General features: G+C 47.3%; 1 protein-coding gene across 4 annotated transcripts in view; it reads left to right on the forward strand.

The window, feature by feature from the left end:
- GLI3 (GLI family zinc finger 3) overlaps positions 1-18388 on the forward strand; it is a 279910-nt gene that overhangs the window by 135728 nt on the left and 125794 nt on the right. The window lies entirely within an intron of this gene.

Raw genomic sequence — 18388 nt, forward strand, 5'->3', positions numbered from 1 at the left:
GAGGGACCCAGGAGCACAGGCTCCTGGCTGATTTCAGCAATTCCTTTTGCCAGTGGGAAGGAAGCAAGGAGCATCACTATTCTGAAGGCATCCTTCAAGCCAAAACTCCTGAAAGCAAGGGCCTAGTCCCTACCTTAAAAACAAACAAACAAACAAACTATGATCTCAATTTTATTTTATTTTTAACTTTATTTTACTTATTTTGAGAGAGTGAGCATGGGAGGGGCAGAGAAAAATTCCAAACCCCTGATACGGGGCTCGAACTCACCAACCGTGAGATCATGACCTGAGCTGAAAGATCGCTTAACTGACTGAGCCACCCAGGCACCCCATATGGCCTCAATTTTAGAAGAGGCGCCTCTGACTCAGCCATGCCGCCAGGTCTGACATTTCTCAAGTGAGCCAGGGATGGGAACATTCAGGTCCTTGACCCAACAGCTCAAAGTCAGCCCCTTCCCTCCCTTTCTGGGGAATGAATGGGGCTAACCTGCTTCCTGTTCTGGCCTGGTGACCGGTGCCATCCCCTCCACTTAGCACTCAGTCAGGTGCCTCCCATCTGTAAACAAAGTGAAAACACCCACAGGCAGCTCTTCCCTGGATGTCCTTTAGCCACTGTCTGGTCTCTTACCCTCTCTTCTCTCTCAGGGGCCACGTTTCTGAGGGTGTGGGAGGGCGTCTCTATCTCTTCTGCTCTCTCAACCTCCCTCACTTCTGCGGCGTGGTGCACAACCACCCTGCGCCCCAGGCACCCTGGCCTCTGTGCATTTTGCTTGAATCTGCTTCCTCCCTTGGGCTCTTCCAAACCACTCACTGCTGGTTTTCCTGGGTCTCTGATATTTCCTCCTCACACAGCCCTGCTTTGTTCTCCTCTGTTCGTCTCTAACGATTGGCCTTCCCCCAGGTGTCCTCCTGTCCTTCTCTACCCTCTCCTGGCCAGTTTCACTCCCTCTGATGGTATCGGCTGCCCCGTGGGTGCACCTCCGGTCTCCAGGCTGGACTTGGCTCCGGAATTCCAGACGTGGACCCACCTCAATCCAGGCATCTAGCTGGAGCCTGGATGCCTTGGTTTCCTCAAACCCCACCCGTCCCAGATGGAACCGTTCTCCACCTGCCTCTCTTTGGGGCCCCTACCTGCCTTTCCTCTTGGCCCCCCCTCACCCCCAGTGCCATGGAAGAGAGACCTTAGGAATCTGCCATCTGTCCGCCCTTGTCCCTCACGCCTGTGCCCCGTCATCCTTCTTATTTATCCATCCTCTGACCACTCATCCCCACCCCCACTGAGCCTGTCAATCTCTTACTCCTCACCGAATTCATCCCGCTGCAACCCAGTCTCCCTTACCACCTAGCCAGTACTTCCCAAGTGCCCGTTGGTCAGTTCCGTCTCTCCAGGGACACAGGCACGGTCTCATTTTCTTCCACGCGGCTCTGGGGCTCTGGGTTCTCAAAGTGGGTCCCCTGACCAGCAGCATCAGCACCACCTGGGAACTTGTTAGAACTGCAAGCCCGTCCTGCCCCCCGCCCCCCTACTGAATCTGCAGCTCTGAGGGTGGGCCCAGTAACTGGCATTTTAACAAAACAGCCACGTGTTTGGAGCCACACTGAAGTTGGAAGACCCTGCTGTGAAACAACCCCCAAGATCCTTATAGGTCCCCAAGCTCAGCCTGCTGCTCTGTGTCCCCTGTTCTGCAGGTCCCCTCCCCAGGCTCCCACTCACCTTTTTTTTTTTTTTTTTTTTTTACTTTTTATTTATTTTTGAGAGAGAGAGAGAGAGAGAGAGAGAGAGAGAGAGAGAGAGAGAAAGAACACAAGTCGAGGGAGGGGGGTGGGCAGAGAGAGGGAGAGAGAATCCCAAGCAGGTTCCACATTGCCAGGGCAGAGCCCGATGTGGGACTCGAACTCAAGAAGCTACAAAATCCTGACTGAGCCGAAACCAAGAGTTGATGCTTAACTGACTGAGCTACCCAGGGGCCCCGACCCACTCACCTCTGTAACAAGGCTTTTCTTGAAGGAGAAAAGGCTTCTCTGACCCTTTTCCTTCCTCTCCACCCCGCTACCCACTGCTCACCTAAGTGCCATCTTTTCTCCAGGACTTTGAGCTGGGATCCTTGTGACACGTGGGTCCCTGTGCTCCTCTTGGGCGGAAGGCCTGTCAGGCTCTTCCTGTCCACAGGGCCCACACAGCCCCTGGGAAACAGCGGTGCCAGGAATCGATTTTTACTGGTTCGCCTTCTACCAGCCGGTTCTGGAGTCCTGAGGTGGTGTGTGACTGAAGCAGTCCAGAACACTTCCTCGTTCTCATTATCCTATCTAAAATTTGGGGATTCAGAGTAGTTGAAGAAGTGAGAAAAAAATTGTGCCTCGGCGACGAAGCAGTTATGTGAAGGGTGTATACGTGAAATGGGAACATCGTGAAAAACTATTGTGACTTGCTCCTAAAACTTCCTTTCAAACCCAGATGCCTCTTGGGCTGTCTGTTCTCGTTTTCCGCTTTACTTCTTCATTCCTTTCCGTTTTCCTCAATAGGATGAGATGGAAGTAAAGTTTTGGAGGTGTTTTCCTGTAGAAAAGAAGGGCATTATGTTTGGCTCTTGGTCCCGAGTTTATTTGAGAATGTGGCCCTTCCATGATTTTTTCTTTCTTTCGTCTTCTTTCTCTTTTTCTTTTTCTTTTTCTTTTTCTTTTTCTTTTTCTTTTTTTTTTACTCCATTGAGGACCTCTGGCTTTGGATAGGAAAACACGCAGGCTTTATTTAGGGGGCACAGAGATTTGTCGTAAAGCTCTAATCCATGAGCAATCCCTTACTCTTAAGATTCTGTGTTATTGTGTTTCTTTTTTCTCTTGTAGATTTATTACATTAGCGCTTAATTACTCTTCATGACAGTATTAAATTTCATGAGTGATTTATAGTTTTAATAGAGACTTGTATGATTTATTGCAGTTGGCATTTGAGGTTTACCAACTTCTTAAAAGCCATGAGTACCAGAATTGCTTAATCTGACCCTGTCCGGCACAACCACAACATGGGCGAAACCCCAGATTCAAGTGTAATAAGATGATGCCTGCACCGTCCAGACCATTTTCGTTTGATGTTACAGTTTCCTGTTGTGATATGTGTATATGTGTGGGGCGGTCGTGGGGTGGGGGCCGGGGGTATATGTGTGTTCTTGAAGAAGAAAGAGAGTGGAGTCCTTCTGTTTTTTAAATATGCACCCCAAATGACTTCCTGTGCTCTTGCTCCGGGTGGGTGGGAGGGTGTGACGTGAGGCCCTGAGGTACACTGGCGTGGGGGAAGCTGGTGACAGGCGTGGGGCTCTGTCTCCATCTGCAAAGGGGTTCTGAGGCCAGGCTGAGGCATCTGGCTGGAGCAGTGGGGGCGCGCCTGCGGTCCCACAGGTGGCTTCAGGTTTCAAGGGGCCACTGACCCTCTCCGCTGTGGGGTCCCTCACAGCTGCCAGAGAGGCAATGGCTCTAATCTGCTCATGATCCTTCCCGCAGGCCTTACAGTGTGCCCCAGGTGTGTGCTGGGAGGGCCCAGAGCTGGGATCTTCGAACACACTCCTGTCCTGGTCCCTGTCCCGAACTTTCTGTCTGTCTGTGCACCCACTTGTTGCCCGGGAACGCGTGTCTTTCCCAGGCACAGCACTGCAGCTGTTGGTAAAATGAATATTGTTTCAATGGGATGTTACTTCATTGTTTTAAACCTGGGGTAGCTGCTCACTTTGGTGTTTTTCCAGATGATTTTATTGACTTGAAGTTCTAGAAAAAGGGTGTGCCCTCCCCGCTCTGCCTTCTCCCAAGCAGCCCTGTGGATAATCCTCTAGGGCCCTCAGCCTCCGGGCAGATAATCTCTTTGGGGTTATCTGTTAATTACCAGTGAATGTGTGAAGTATTTGTGAAAGGGCTTTTGAAGTGAGTTCCACGCGCTGCTGCCCGGGCTTGAGCACCAGGCCCCCCGTTTCCTGGGCGGAGGGTTTCCCGGCCCAGCTCGGTCCCCCTCAAGTGCTGGTATTCTCTCGCTAAATTGTTTGCCTTTCTAATGAAGTGAACTGTTTGTTTGACTCTGCCGTGGAAGGTATTTAACCGGGACTAAAGTAAACGTTGGAGACATTCAAATAAGCCATGCATATCTGCTTTGTGAAGGGAAGGAAAACAGTCTGGCCTCGCTCCCCTCCGGGAAGAGTCGTTAAGGAACTGTTGAAATGATAAACGGAGCCCAGCGAGCGGATATTGCGGGGCCGGGCTGGGGCTTTGTGCTTGCCCTGGCGGGCCTGGGAATTCCTCTGCCGAGGCCACAGGGGAGGAGAAAGCCGTTCAAGTCTTGCAGTTAGTAATTGTGATTTATTTATGTGGAGAGGGACTTCTGCTTCATTCAGTCTTGATTAAAACCAGCCAATTAGCCCTCAGGATGGCTGGCGGATGGTGGGGCGACTCTGTTAGCAGTAGGGGAGGCTGGCTAGCCAGAGAGGGTCTCAATGGGGACAGCCTGCATCCTCCAGGGCCAGACATGTTGTGGACCTGCAGCCTGCTGAGCTGGGTCCCTGAGGTCTGGGAGAAGTGTCTGACGCGCTGGGGTGACCGGACCAGAGGTTGTGTGGCCGAAATAAGGGCCCCCCAGGAGGAAGGCCCGCGCCATTCCCGCCTCAGGCCTGGGTGGAAGTGGGCTCCTAGGGATAACTGCGTGGATGGATGAGGAGGCCTTTGAGCTGCTGAAGCGGCAGGATACCTGTGAGGGGAATTATTGCTGTACTCAAGGTGAGCTAGGTGATTTGTGGGGCCTACTGCCAAAAGAAAAATGGCGGGCCCTTGCTCAAAAATTGTTAAGAATTTCAAAATGGCAGTGGCGGAACATTAAAGCAAGCGTGGGCCCCCTGAGTGGGGGCCTGGCTCACGCTTGTAGCTCAAGGAAGGGTTCTCTGTACCTGAGGCCAAGCTTTTGCCAGTTCCTACCTGAATGCCCTTAACCTCCTGTCTTCTCTCACCTCTGTTCTCTCATTTGTGAAATTCACAGAGCAAACACCTACTTCACCGAGTAGTTGTGTAATACAATTTTGCAACTGTGTGAAAAGTGGGGCATGTGGGTGGCCCAGTGGGTTAGGCGTTTCACTCTTGTTTTCGGCGTAGGTCATGATCTCAGGGTTTGTGAGTTCAAGCCCTGCATCGGGCTCTGCGCCGACAGTGGGGAACCTGCTTGGGATTCTCTCTCTCTCTCTCTCTCTCTCCCTCTGTCTCTGCCCCTCCCCTGTTCCTTCTCTTCCCCTTTCCCCCCCCACCGCCCCTCAAAATAAATAAACTTAAAAAAGACTTTAAAACTATGTGAAAAGTGTTTAGGGTAATCCTTAGCACACAGTAAGTGCTCAGTGAATGATAGCTATTTGAATGTTCTGTGGTTGTTTTTTTTTTTGTTTTTGTTTTTCTTTTCTTTTCTCTCCCCTAATGGTTGAGCTGACAACCTTGTGTGGCTAATCTGGAATTCAAGGGACAAAGCTGGGTCTTTGCTACAGAGCTCACTGAGAAAGGCATGGAGAACCCTTCATGTGGCTTGTGACCAGTGAAGGCTTGAGTGTAGGGGGAAACTTGGGCTGAACAATCAGATGAGGTCTGAAGTTGAAAGTATCTGTGTAAAGGTGTTGACTCTCCATGTTTATTTGGATGTTGGTATTGAAGAAGAAGCACTTAGGATCAACACTAATGCCTTAAATGTGAGTACTTTAGGAGTTATGAACCACCTTCCCCTATGTCACTTGGCCCCTTGGACAACATTGTGGAGCAAATAGGGCTGGGTCTTACTGGCTTTTTTATGTGGGTAAAAAAAAAAAATATGATTATAGTCATTATTGTCATTTGTTTCTATGTAAATCTATAAAATATGGTTTAAAGTGGGAAGCATTTTTAGCTGTGTGGACAGAGGGAGAGCAGCCATTTATTGTGGGGAGGGTGTACCTTGTAGGTACTGCCCTATAAAGGCCGCCACATGCATTCATTATTCAGTGTGCTAAATGTTTGGCCTTCTGATTTTGGACAAGGGGAAACTGAGTGGGAAGCATGGCTTTTCTAAAACCTCCTACGGGATGGGTGATAAATTTTGTGCAACTACACATTAGCTCCAAGATGACCAGTAGGTTACCATCAACTTGGTCTATTTCGTGGAATCAGTTTTTAAACCCATGCTTTGGGGGCACCTGGGTGGCTCAGTCAGTTAAGCATTTGACTTCAGCCCGGGTCATGATCTCACGGTTCATGAAAAAAAAAAATTTTTTTTAAATAAACCCGTGGTTTGTTTTAAACACATCGAGATTCTCAAATTATTGTTCTTGGGGTCTTTATTAATACTTACAAACAGCAAAGGGTGAGAAGCAGCCTTGCTGTCTGGAAATGTGTCTAGACTCCTCTCTGGCAAGTGGAAACTCTCTGAGAAAAGTGTAGGATACAGTCATCTTTGGAAGGGTGTGTCCACCATTACCAGGGGTGATGCATGTCTATGTATTGAGGCCATAGTCCCTGGGGTTTTGGGGTATGCAGGTATACCAGGTGTTGATAGTGACTCCAGAAGTAGATCATGTTCTCTGCCCTCAGAGGGGAAGAAGAAATGGACATCATTGAATTTAGACACCTACTAAGTGTAGTTTGTAAAGGCTGGGTCCCATGCAATTGGTCTAGAAGCCAGGGTTACTTTGGAGAGAGGGAAGAGAGGACCCAGGGGGAGATCACATTGAGAGCCTGAGCCTTTTTAGACAAGGTGACAGCTGCCGCATCCTGATGGAGGGCCCAGGGAAGAACCGGCCAGTTAGATCACCTCCTGAGGCAGTGCATCTCTCCAGGATCAATGCAGAGGTTTGAGGTAGGATGTGGGCCAGTGGGCCATAGGCAGCCTTGGCAGCAGTTGGAGAAGTGACCAGGCGAGCTTGGGCCTCAGGGAGAGAGATGCAGGCAGCAATCTCAAAGCCCCTGCTCAGTGAAAGTAGTCTTAAGACCATTGGCCTCTCTGGAAAGAGGTGTCCTTGGGGTGCCTGAGTGGCTCCGTGGGTTAAGCATCCAACTCTTGGTTTCGGCCCAGATCATGATCTCACAGTTTCATGAGTTCGAGCCCTGTGTCAGGCTCTGTGCTGACAATGTGGAGCCTGCTTGGGATTTTCTCTCTCTCCCTCCCTGTCTGCCCCTCCCTGTCTTGTGCCGTCTCTGTCTCTCTCAAAATAAACTTAAAAAAAATTTTAAATCAAGGGTCCCAGACAGTGCCCAGCTGAATAGACTAGAAGGTTTGTTGACACCCCCATTTATCTACCATTATCTCAGTCCTAAAGCAGAATGGTGGCAATTCGAATTCCTGGTGGACGTTTTTGGGCAGTTTCACTTGTCTGGACAGTAGGAAACATGGAGAAGACGAGGGAAGCGAGTGGCCTCTGTTCTCTATAGGCATGATGAGGAGTTGTACCAGAAGTTTGGGGTGCGAGGTGCCTCTTGCCTGCAGTACAGTTTAGACATCCAAGGGCATCACTGTGAGAGCAGGTACTCCTAGAGACAACAAACCGGAGATAATCTGAAATTTATTTAGCAGCCCCAAAGGAAGTAGGCTAATAATCAATAAATAGGAAGTCAGATGAGATGGTGGCCAAGGAAGGGCAGCCGACAAGAGAGGAAGTCCCACTGTGAATTTTGGCGAGTGGACCTCGGAGTTGTTCTGAATCCACATGCGGGCAGCTCTGGGGGTTTTTATCTGCACACCCAGAATGGACAGCAACGGTATACACGATGGACCTTCGAGGGCATTCCCTTCTGTCACGCCCTCAGCGTGGGGGCCGTGCACGGACAGTGGACGAGGCAGGTGAGAGGTAAGGTGAGTGACCCTGCTCGTCAGGGGCTGACAGGACACACTGCCAGATGGCCACTGTTCCAGGAGGGGTGGAGAGAGAGTTCAGGCATGAGGTTATGATGACCTTAAATAGATTTTGATTTTTTTTCCTTTGAATTTCATCCTTCCTGGGTCCCTACTATCTGTGTGATGAGTTGATAAGCTCAGCTTTATTCATGGACCAGGGAAAGTCTCAGGCATTGAGCGTTTCCACACTTTGGTCACCTCCATCATTAATGATGGGGATGCCATGGCGGTCAATGCCATGTTAATAGAGCACTGTTCTTAAGCAGAAAGATGTTTCCCTCAAGTGATGCCATTTGATATATGGTAACGTGGCCAATGTCTTTGCACGCATGTGCAAAATATGTGCCTAATAGCTCATCTAGGATTGTGGAGGAAGGAGTAATATAAGAAAAATGAAGAACGTTTCAGTTCTTGCATTCCTAGGAGCCAAAAAATGTGAAGGAGATTTTTTTTTTTTTACCCTATCGGCGGTGGATTCTCCCCCTTCTCTCTCATTTCCTTGCTCTTCCCTGCAAGGGGATCACTTTGTGTGCTTTATTATTTTACAATCATGGCGAAAGAAGCACTTAAAATAAACTCTTTGCCTAAAAGCTTTGTGTGCTCCTGCTTCACGAGGCTTCATAGACAGTGAGGATTCAGAGTTTAAGGAAAGTAGAGCCTTTCAGTGTTCCCGGTGTGCAATAAATGTGCTGGAATTTCAATGGATTCCAAAGGCGTAACAATAATAGCATTAAGAGCTGGCCAGCGCCTTTGATGTTATTGACAAAAAGAGGGAGAGTGTGGGCAAAGGGGCCCCTGTCATTTTCTGTCCTGAGCTTTTAAACTTTTGACCTCCAACCTTTTGTGTCAAAGAGCTTTTTCCATATGGGTGTTAGCCCTCTCAAGTATCCCGAATTCACTGAAGCATCAACATTTTCTTGGCGGGAAAAGGACATTCGGCATCTTGGAAAAGGCCCAACGTGGGGAGGGTATTGATTTCTGAGCATCCGCCATTGTCCGCTCAGCCTGCAGCGGGGTAGGTTTAGATGGGGGCTTTGCGTGCCCACATGAAGTGACTGGCTATGTGGCAGGCAGCCCTGCAGGGCCACGATGACGTTACCCAGGGCATGCAGGCATCCCTCAGGAGGTGGCCCTGTGCATGTTCTGAATGTGGGCAGCACCTGGAATCCTGCACAGGGAGGATTGCAAAGAGATGGCAGGTGCGTCTCTGGGTTCCCCTGCTTTTGTGGGAAGGCCTGTGCGGTGATGGAGCAATCTGCAGCCCCCACGTGGGAGACTGGCCTGGTCCACTGCTGCCATTGCATGGCCTCAGTTTCCTTCCTTGTCTTCCCTGCCTCCTTTACCTTTCTTATAATAAATATTTATGGGGTTCCGACACCCCACCTGGCCCCATGCCCCAGATAGCCTGGGACGGAAAGCGGACAATCCTGATCTGACAGTGTGCCTGCCAGGACAGGGACTCATTTCCTTGTCTCCTGGCATGGTGGTGGGACAGAGTAAGCGCTTGTCTTTTTTGGGAGCGGTTATCTCCCACAGCCATGCCTACAGCTCAGTCTTGAATGGTCCCGTACTTGTTCGAGGGAGACCGCTTGCGTAGGGGCACAAGGGCCGTCTGAGAGCTTAGAGTCTGGTGGGAGAGGCAATGACTGAGCACGAGCAGGTGCAGACAGAACTGCACAGGTGGTTCCACCCCACCTGCATGCCGGAGAAGGGAAGAAGGAGCAAATATTCCGTATGAGGGTCCCTAGGGAAGCTTCACTAAGCAGGTGGCATTTGCATGAGTCTTGAAGACAGAGTAGGAGTTGAGCAAGAGGCCGTTTGTTCTCGAGTGAGGGGACAGTGTCAGAAACAATGGACGGCTGTGCACGGGAGCACTAGCATGGGGGAGTCTCTGGATGCAGCCAGGTTACTGGGGGCCTTGACTGCCCCTGGGAAGTTGTATTGGATCGGGAAGGTTCTCCTGGGCCACTGCAGACTTTGGAGGCAGGGAGGGACATGACCACTGTAGGTTTTAAGGATATAAGTCTGGAGACGTTAGGTTAGATAAGAAATGATAAAAAGCCTGAACTCTTGACAGTGTCAGTAGAGTCTCAGGGCACTGGCTTTGGAGCGAAAAAGACACTGGCTATGTCATGCTCTCCTGCGTTTGCCTGGACAAGACCCGTAACCATCTTCCTTGTCTGGAAGAATGGGCATATTCTTCATACCTGCGCTCCAGGGTCTTAGGAAGGCAGAAACGAGGTCGTGAGTCCTACTTAGTACAGCACCTGACACGTATTCAGGTATTCAGTGAATTGTACTTACACTTGCGATTGTTTTCATTATTAGTAATCACCGTGCATGCGGGAAAACTTTGGAAGACCTTTGGGGATTGGTTGATGGGAACTAGAAATGGGGTGGATAGTGGACTTTAAAGTGGGGGGGAGGGGAGAATCAATAATCTACTCTTCAACAGTTTCTTGTCTGATACTGAGCTGAATATGTGCTGCATTTATTTCTTATTGGCCGCAAAGACGCCATCCAGCCCACCCTTGAGGTCACTCCTGGTTTTCCATTGCCATCAAAATATTTCTCAAGTGGACTCAGATGGGTGGCCGTCTTGGATTAGTGGCATCGTCCTGTGCTGTGGGACACGGAAGACACAGGTAAACTCCCTGATGCTCCAAACGTCGGCCCCCCTTCTCCTCCCAGGAGGGACTGGGTTTGTGTGCCAGAGAGCTCCTCGAGTTTCCTACTCTAGAAGCAGGATTGACACTCGAGTTGGGGCTTCATAGTGCCTGGAATTCTGCCACCTCCAGTGTGCTCTGCCAGGGAAATTGAAAGAGCACCAACGGGGTGCCTGGGTGGTTCAGTTGGTTAAGAATCTGACTCTTGATTTCAGCTCAGGTCATGATAATCACGGGTTCGTGAGTTCGAGCTCCGTATCGTCGTCTACACTGACAGTGTGGAGCCTGCTTGGGATTCTCTCTCTCCCTCTCTCTCTCTCTCTCTCTCTCTCTCTGACCCTCCCCCCTCCTGAGAATACATAAATAAACCTAAAAAAAAAAAAGAGCATGAACTTGGATCACAAGGCCTTAGTTTTATGCAGCGTTGGGTAGGTCTTCTAATTTTCTGGGCAGATAATGGAAGTTTTCCTACTTAATTCTCGGGATTATCATGATAATAGGGAATAAAGCGAAACAAGACTGAGGGGAATAATAATAAAGCTTTGGAAATGATTCTTAGGGTTGCCAAGAGCATCCCATGAGGAAACATGTATGAGTTTTATAAAATATAAAGCAATGTATTCCTTTGCTATCACATTTCACTACCTGCTTCTGCTAATTTTGCAACAGTCAAAAAGTGGAGTTTTTGAGTAGATTGACTTTGGATAGGATACAACTTCTAGACCTTACCTTTGTTGATTAATTGTTGGCTTGCTAACTAAACCAGGCAACTTTTTGAGTCCATTGTGTCTCCAAGGCCTCTGTAGTTAGATCTGAGATACCAAACATTTTTCCTGCAAACATTTCATCCTCTGCTTTCATTTTATCGGCATTAAATCCCAGTATATATTTTTAGAGCTATGAATTTGGCTTTTGAATTGTGCTGCACAAATAAATGGTCATTGATAGAAGACTTTGTTATTAGTAATCAATTCCCACCTTTTAATTTCCAGGCTTACTGATTGTCACTGGAAATACACTGTTAGCGTATTTCAAAGTAAATGGATTTGTCACTTTTAATGTCACTTTTAATGATTCCTTGTATGTTGTCACATGATTTCCCTCAGAGAATTCCGTTTAGGCATGATGACTGTGAACCATCTCTCATTTCTCTGTGCTGCTTTTTCTTCTGTTTATTTTTTCTCTCCTATCCTGGCAGGAAAGCAAGAAACAACAACAATGTCATGGATGCACATATATGGGATCATAGATAGGCAAGACACATTCCAGAGGGTGGATGGAAGGATTCCATTGGTTAGCCAGTAGGTAGATGTGGTCTGTTTCCGCCATTGGGAATCTAGTGGATAAGATTTGTGGCTGAGAAATGTGCAAAGGCTTGCTGATGAAGGAAGTCAGAAGGAACCAAAAAGGAGAGAAATCAGCCATTTTATTTGTTCATTACCCAGGACACATTTGAGGTGGTAAAGGCAGAGGGCTATTTGTCATTTTCTCGTGGAAATACATGATTACGTTTGTTTGGAAGCATGGTGTGGATGGATTATGGTATGACCAGAGTGTAGTGCTGGGTAGCATGGAGGTCTAAAATATTAAGTAATATGCCTATGTGCTTGCATGGAAGAAATGATAGAAAGATTGCTATTTGAGTAGTGGGGAATGCCCGTAGAAATTGATACAAGAGGGTTCAGGAATGTTGGATAGTTGCCAAAAATAAAATTGATTGGGTTTTAGAAATAGTATAGTGTTTGTTGTTTATTAGCTTTCTATGAAACTTTGTGTATATGTTACTTAGTTTATAAGGAAACAAGTTTGCAAGTGTAAATGATTATTGCTGCTACTTGCTAGATTTATAGTCAATTTCATCCATCATCGTGCTTATCTTAAAATTTATTTAGCATAGGTTTTGCTAAAATCACTGGGTAAGTATCCCTTTTCAGAATAATTATTAGCATGGAAACTCCTACTATAAAGATGTTTTTAAGTGACACAAAGTGACATATAAGTACTTCACATATATAGTGTTGTCACTCCAAAACTACATGGATAGGAGAGAAAAATTGGCGGGCAGTTTTTCTGAAAAGTAAGAATCTCAGAAAATTACTTTATTGTGGTATTCTAGGACAGGGTCCGTCAAACAATTTTTTGTAAAAGGCCACATAGGTAAGATGTGTTCTCTGTCATAACTAGTCAACTCTGCCATTGTAGTGTGAAAGCAGAAATAAGCAATTTGTAAGCAAAAGAGCATACATGTATTCTAATAAAAACTTTATTTGCAAAAGCTGGCCCACACACAGTAGTTAGCAGATCCCTCCCATAGCATATTCTTTCCAAGTTAAGGCTCTTGCCATGGTATAAAGTGACAAAATAATCTTTTTAAATTTTTTTTAAGTGCAAGACATCTCTATGGATTTCTAGATTGTATCAGAACCAACTTCTTAGAACTTGCACCACACTCCAGAAGGCCTTATAAACAAGATGATATACACTAATGACACTGGAGATGTTTCTGGTTCCATTTCACATTCATGTAAGACCAGAAAGAAGATTCCTCTTGCTCCATGGGGTGAGTCCACTGGGTGAGGTTTCAGCAGGTTCACAGCTGATCCCTGTGGGATGCCACTCTTAAGATTCCACTCATTGCAGACCCTATAGGAGGGCCATAGACTGCCTTGTTGTTCTATACATTCTTGGTCAGGTGTCCCTGGCGTGTTCCCAGGGGCTAGATCATCTCCTTTCTGGTGCCATGTTGTTCATAAGCATGTTCCTGCCCATGGGCAGGAATACAAGGATTTTTGTGTGAAGGAGCCTGGGTGTTAAAGTCCGTTCACTGGGTGATGCCTCCTTCAGGCCACTGAGCCCAAGCAAAGGTCTTTCAGGCATCTATGTGATGGTTGGAGATGCCCAAAGCAGAAGAGGGGGAGACAAGGCCCTGGTAACTCTTCACCATCTCACTGGAGGAGGGAGGGTCTCTCTCTCTCTCTCTCTCTCTCTCTCTCTCTCTCTCTTTCTGTCCTCCTTGAGACCTCTCATTTGGTAGTCACTGGGTGATTATTTTGGTTCTGGTATAGTGGATGTTGGCCACGTGGGGTTTTAATGATATTTTTGCTGATGATAGGCAATTGAGTGAATCTGGGGGGACTGGACATTCCTACGGGCAGGGTTTACCCTAATGACAGGAAAAATAATCTCTAGTTCCATTCTCGAATAACTTCCGAAGTCAATGTGCAAACGCTTTCAGTATTTAAATAAGCCAGGAGAACTTGGGCACTTTGCTCTTGTGGGCCCTGTGCTATTTCCTGGGTACTCTCGGCCACTCAAGTGCCATCTGGTGAATCATCCTCCTTTAGGGCACGAAGTGAGCCTACTTTGATCTCTCTTTTTTAATCTACGATTTTTATATGGAAATTTCAAGCCTTAAAAGGCAGTTTTCCAGAATGGCATCTAAGAGATCTTCCAGCCTGAGGATACTAAAACTATTTTCTGGGGAGAAAGATGCAACTGAAGATAAATCTCCAAGTGTCTTTCTCTGGCTACAGGTTTTATGATCAACCCAGGCTGTTGTGCAGAGACCTAAAAATCAATGCCTCTCATTCCTAATGAGATCCTTAATGCGCAGTATGATGACAGGCAGCACGAAACCGAATACCAACGACGATACCCAGCACAAATATTTTTACTATGCATTTCCATTTAAACACGTGTCAAGCCAATTACATATTTATGGGGTTTAAAGACTATTGCACTGGAGCCTCGGATAACACACACTCTTCAAGTCTCGGTTTAGTAGAAGAGGAATTTTAGTCTAATAGTCAAGCCTCTCGCAAGCATGCAATAAATCATCTTTGCAACCATAAGCATGTACAGTTGACTGCTTACCGCGGCTCCGCAGACTCACCCCCACCTGGTAGAATTTTAATTCCCTCAGTAAAATTGATTCCACCAGTTCTGCACATTACTCTCCCTGTCTTCCATTTAGCCCGTTAGTTTGCTGACAGTAGAGTACACAGCACTTAGCAGCGGGTTTGTGGAACCATCAGTCAGGAAATTGTATGATAAATAGGAGGCAGCCAGGTTTAGTGGCACTTCCTTCTGCTCCAGCAGTTTTCCCCTGACTTTGGAAAAGTCATCATGTGGTGTTTTGTCAAGGGCCAGAACAGGAGATGGCCGCGGTGCGGTGACTTATTGCACATACACTTGAGTTATGATGTGCACAGCTGCGCTGCTCATGTGTAAATAATAACCCGTGAGGGGGATAATTATGGTGGCTGCTGGCGACACGGGCCTGTGCTTGTCGCGTGGGTTTTCTTGGACAGCTTCTTGGGCCCGTGATGGAATACGCTGCCGATCGTCCGCGCAGAGGCGACGAGCCAAGAGGCAAGGAGAGCACCCAGCGCAGGAGGATTCGGGAACTTTTTTATTTTTGAGAAATGTGTTAGGGTCGATGTCACGTGATGCCACGGGTGTTACAGCACAGGATCGAACTCTTTTTTTTTCCTTCGTCGGTGCCGTGCAGCTGTGCTCAAGCATGTCTCAAGCTGGAAGAGGGATGTTCCATCGCAGTTTCCCAGAAAGTAGCTTCCGAGGTGCGGTCTCCACAGATAAGCGACCCACAAAGTGTAATTGTTTGCACAGATGTTCGTTAGTCCAGGAGAAGTTATTTTAGACTAAATCAAAAGGGAAACAAATAGAAACTGTAAAATACTTAAACTGAGGCCAGATGTCTTTGCTCAAGTCCGATGAGATCCATTAATTTTTGTTCTTTATTTACCCTAATTCCAGAATGCACAGTTCGCAGATTTCCTTAGGACATAAACAATCGCATACTTTCAGTCAGAATTAAATTTTTAAGCTCACCAAACACCAAACTCAGCAGTGAGAAACGACTATAAAATGCCCCAATAATTGTGTCTTCTGTTTTCCTCTCAAAAGAGTTTTGCGGCGCTGGGCCGTTTGCTCTTTGGTTCTGAAAGAAGGAGGGAGGGAGAGAATAAGAGTGAATTAAAATCTTGTTAGACACACTAACTTCTTGAAAGTGAAAAGGTGGCAGTGCCTTTCAGATGTCCACAATAGCCCTTCCAGGTTTTCCTGGGGAGGAGATTTTTATGCTGCTTGGGTACACCCTTGATTTTATAGGATTAACAGGTTGGTCTTCGCCTGCGTGCACATAATCACTGCACTTCATTATCAATACTCAAACGATAAGGAGTGTTACTTCCTGGATGTCTGAGGCAGATACCGAATGTGGAATCGATCCACACGTTTCGAGCCCCGCGTATATGAAAAATGTGGATTTGCGCCCTGTCGTAATTCATCGCTGAACCCACATAGAGAAAATCAGATACGGTCAACACCCACTTATCTGGTGGAGAGAATTGAATCACGCAGTCCACGGCCAAGAGCCAACAAGGAGAGAAGTGAAAAGATCCTCCAGCTCTGACGTGTTTGTCACAACGTCCCTCACCACGGCCATGGAAAATGTGTAGGAGAAAGTCTTAGGAGGAGGGTCAGACTCTGTGAATGCTTGACTTAAACACAGTGCTAGGGGGTTTGTTTCTCTGATTGCTAAGAGCTGATGACGGTGTGCCGAGTTCGAAGTCTGCTGGAGGCCAGCACGTTTGCAGGAGCAGTGACCCCTAAGAGGAGAAGAGAAAGAAGAGCCGCCCCCATGTCTGGTGGCCAACCGCCTTATCTGACTGGAATCTGACTCATTTAGGCCTGTTTCAGAATTTAAAACCAGGAAATCTTTTACTGAATGTGCGTCAGACCTTCAAGCTAGTGAGAAAGATTGCTGCAGTCGATTGTAGGTTGTTTGCAGAAGGATGGATTAATTTTCATGGAAAATGGTTATGTGAGGTCGGACATTTTGGCTCTGCAGGATGACTGACTTACGTGGCACACTGAATGTGTGACAACAGTGTGGGGTAAACTTTCCCACTTAGCATTCCAGCTACCAAGATTTGCATTACAAAAGAGCAACTCCCACATCCTTTAGATTTAAGTCCTAAGTGGTGCCCTTAAAATATAATTGATTTTTCAGGGTGCCTGGGTGGCTCAGCGGATTGAGTGTCCGACTCTTAATTTCGGCTCAGGTCATGAGGTGGTGGGTTCAAGTCCTGAGTTGGGCTCCATGCCAAGCATGGAGCCTGCTTATCATTTTAGACTAAATCAAAAGGGAAACAAATAGAAGCTCGTGCTCTCTTTCTCAATTTAAAAATTGTATATATTATTGATTTTTCATGTGGAATTTATACAGTGGCTTACACTTTGTGGTATCGCAGTGGCAGTGCCCTGACCATACCAGGATGATGCTTCCTCTCCCTATTTGCCGCTCCTCCCACCTTCATCTATCTTACAACGAGCACAGGATGCAGTCAGTAATTGACCTTTTCGTTACAATATTCCTCTTCCGATCCCACAGGTTTTCTAAGAAAGGCTCCATATCTGGTGGAGCCATAGCTTTGGGCACCTCCTTGGTTCGGTCAACACTGCGTCAATGGTTTTTCACTCTTATTTTATTTTTTCCTCATAACCATACTTGTAGATTCTCAAAGGAAGGCAGCCAGGGCAAAGTTCAACACAAGGGAAGTAAGATTTCATAATTTTTTTTGAAACTTTATTATAGGGCGCCTGGGTGGCTCAGTCCGTTAAGCATCTTGGCTCAGGTCATGATCTCACGGGTTTGTAGGTTCAGGCTCTGTGCTAACACCTCAGAGCCTGGAGCCTGCTTTGGATTTTGTGTCTCCCTTTCTCTCCACCCCTCCCCTGCTCACTCTCTGTCTCTCTCAAAAATAAATAAACATAAAAGTTAAAAGAGTTTATTATGTTTACATTCTAAGAGATGCTTGTTGAAGAAAATCTAGAAAAAGAGAAATGCATAGGGAGGAAAATGAAAAAACACCTAAAGTCACCCCATGCACACCTAATACTCGGATATGGGGGCTTATGCAAATCCACAGTGTGGGTGCCGGTCTGTGTTTGGCACAGCCCCCCATTCCCCACTTAGAGGTTCTGTGTCACTTCTTCCAGCCACCACTCAGAACCTGTTTGCAGCGCCTCCCTTGGGATCCTCTGCTCCACCTGCTACCTCAGGTTTAGGCAAAACCTTCAGACGTTTAGAAAATGCTTGAAGCCCTCCTGAGGCACCTCTGGTGTGCACATCAATTCCCGGGGAAGATCTGGGGCAGTAGCAGCAGGATGGTTCTGTGCAGGCTGCCAGGACAGACACGTGTGGGAGATAATATTTGAAGAGAGGCTTTGGCGTATTTGCCGTAACGCAAGGCTCATCACCGTGGAGACGCATCTTCGCTCCGTCACTTTGCTTCTTGAAACTCAGGGAAAACTCGAGTATCAGCCGTGCTTCTAAGAATAAAATGCGGCAAAATTCTCTTCAGCTTTTGCAGTGAATCACTATTTAGGGAAAAAAAAAAAAAGCCCTTGATGAGATTTGTAGGAAGACCGTGTGCTTACGTTACTGTAGTGAAGTAGAGGAGCGGCCGGAAGTAAGTGCACACACAGGAACCCAGGAAACTCTAAACACCAGCCTAAGCAGGAGGGAGGCTGGTCGGGGTCCGAGGTGAATGTCAGGGCTGTGGGGGAAGCATTCCTCTGTTTGCTCCCAGCCTCTCTTTGTCAGTCCGAGAGGGGTCGGCTCACCTCTTCCGGCCAGGCCCTGTAGCATTTCTCTGGCTAGCCTATAGATTGGCTGCCCTTGCCCTTGTGTGGGACTGTGGAGGTCTGGCCAAGGACGGGAAGGAGGAGAGCATGCATTTAAACTTTAAAATAGTGTGTGTATCATACACTTATATGTAAGTGTAGACATAACGTGTATGTAGACCCATGCATTCAAGCAGGG

This window comes from Prionailurus viverrinus, chromosome A2 (genome assembly GCF_022837055.1).
Source record: "Prionailurus viverrinus isolate Anna chromosome A2, UM_Priviv_1.0, whole genome shotgun sequence".
Taxonomy (NCBI): Eukaryota; Metazoa; Chordata; class Mammalia; order Carnivora; family Felidae; genus Prionailurus; species Prionailurus viverrinus.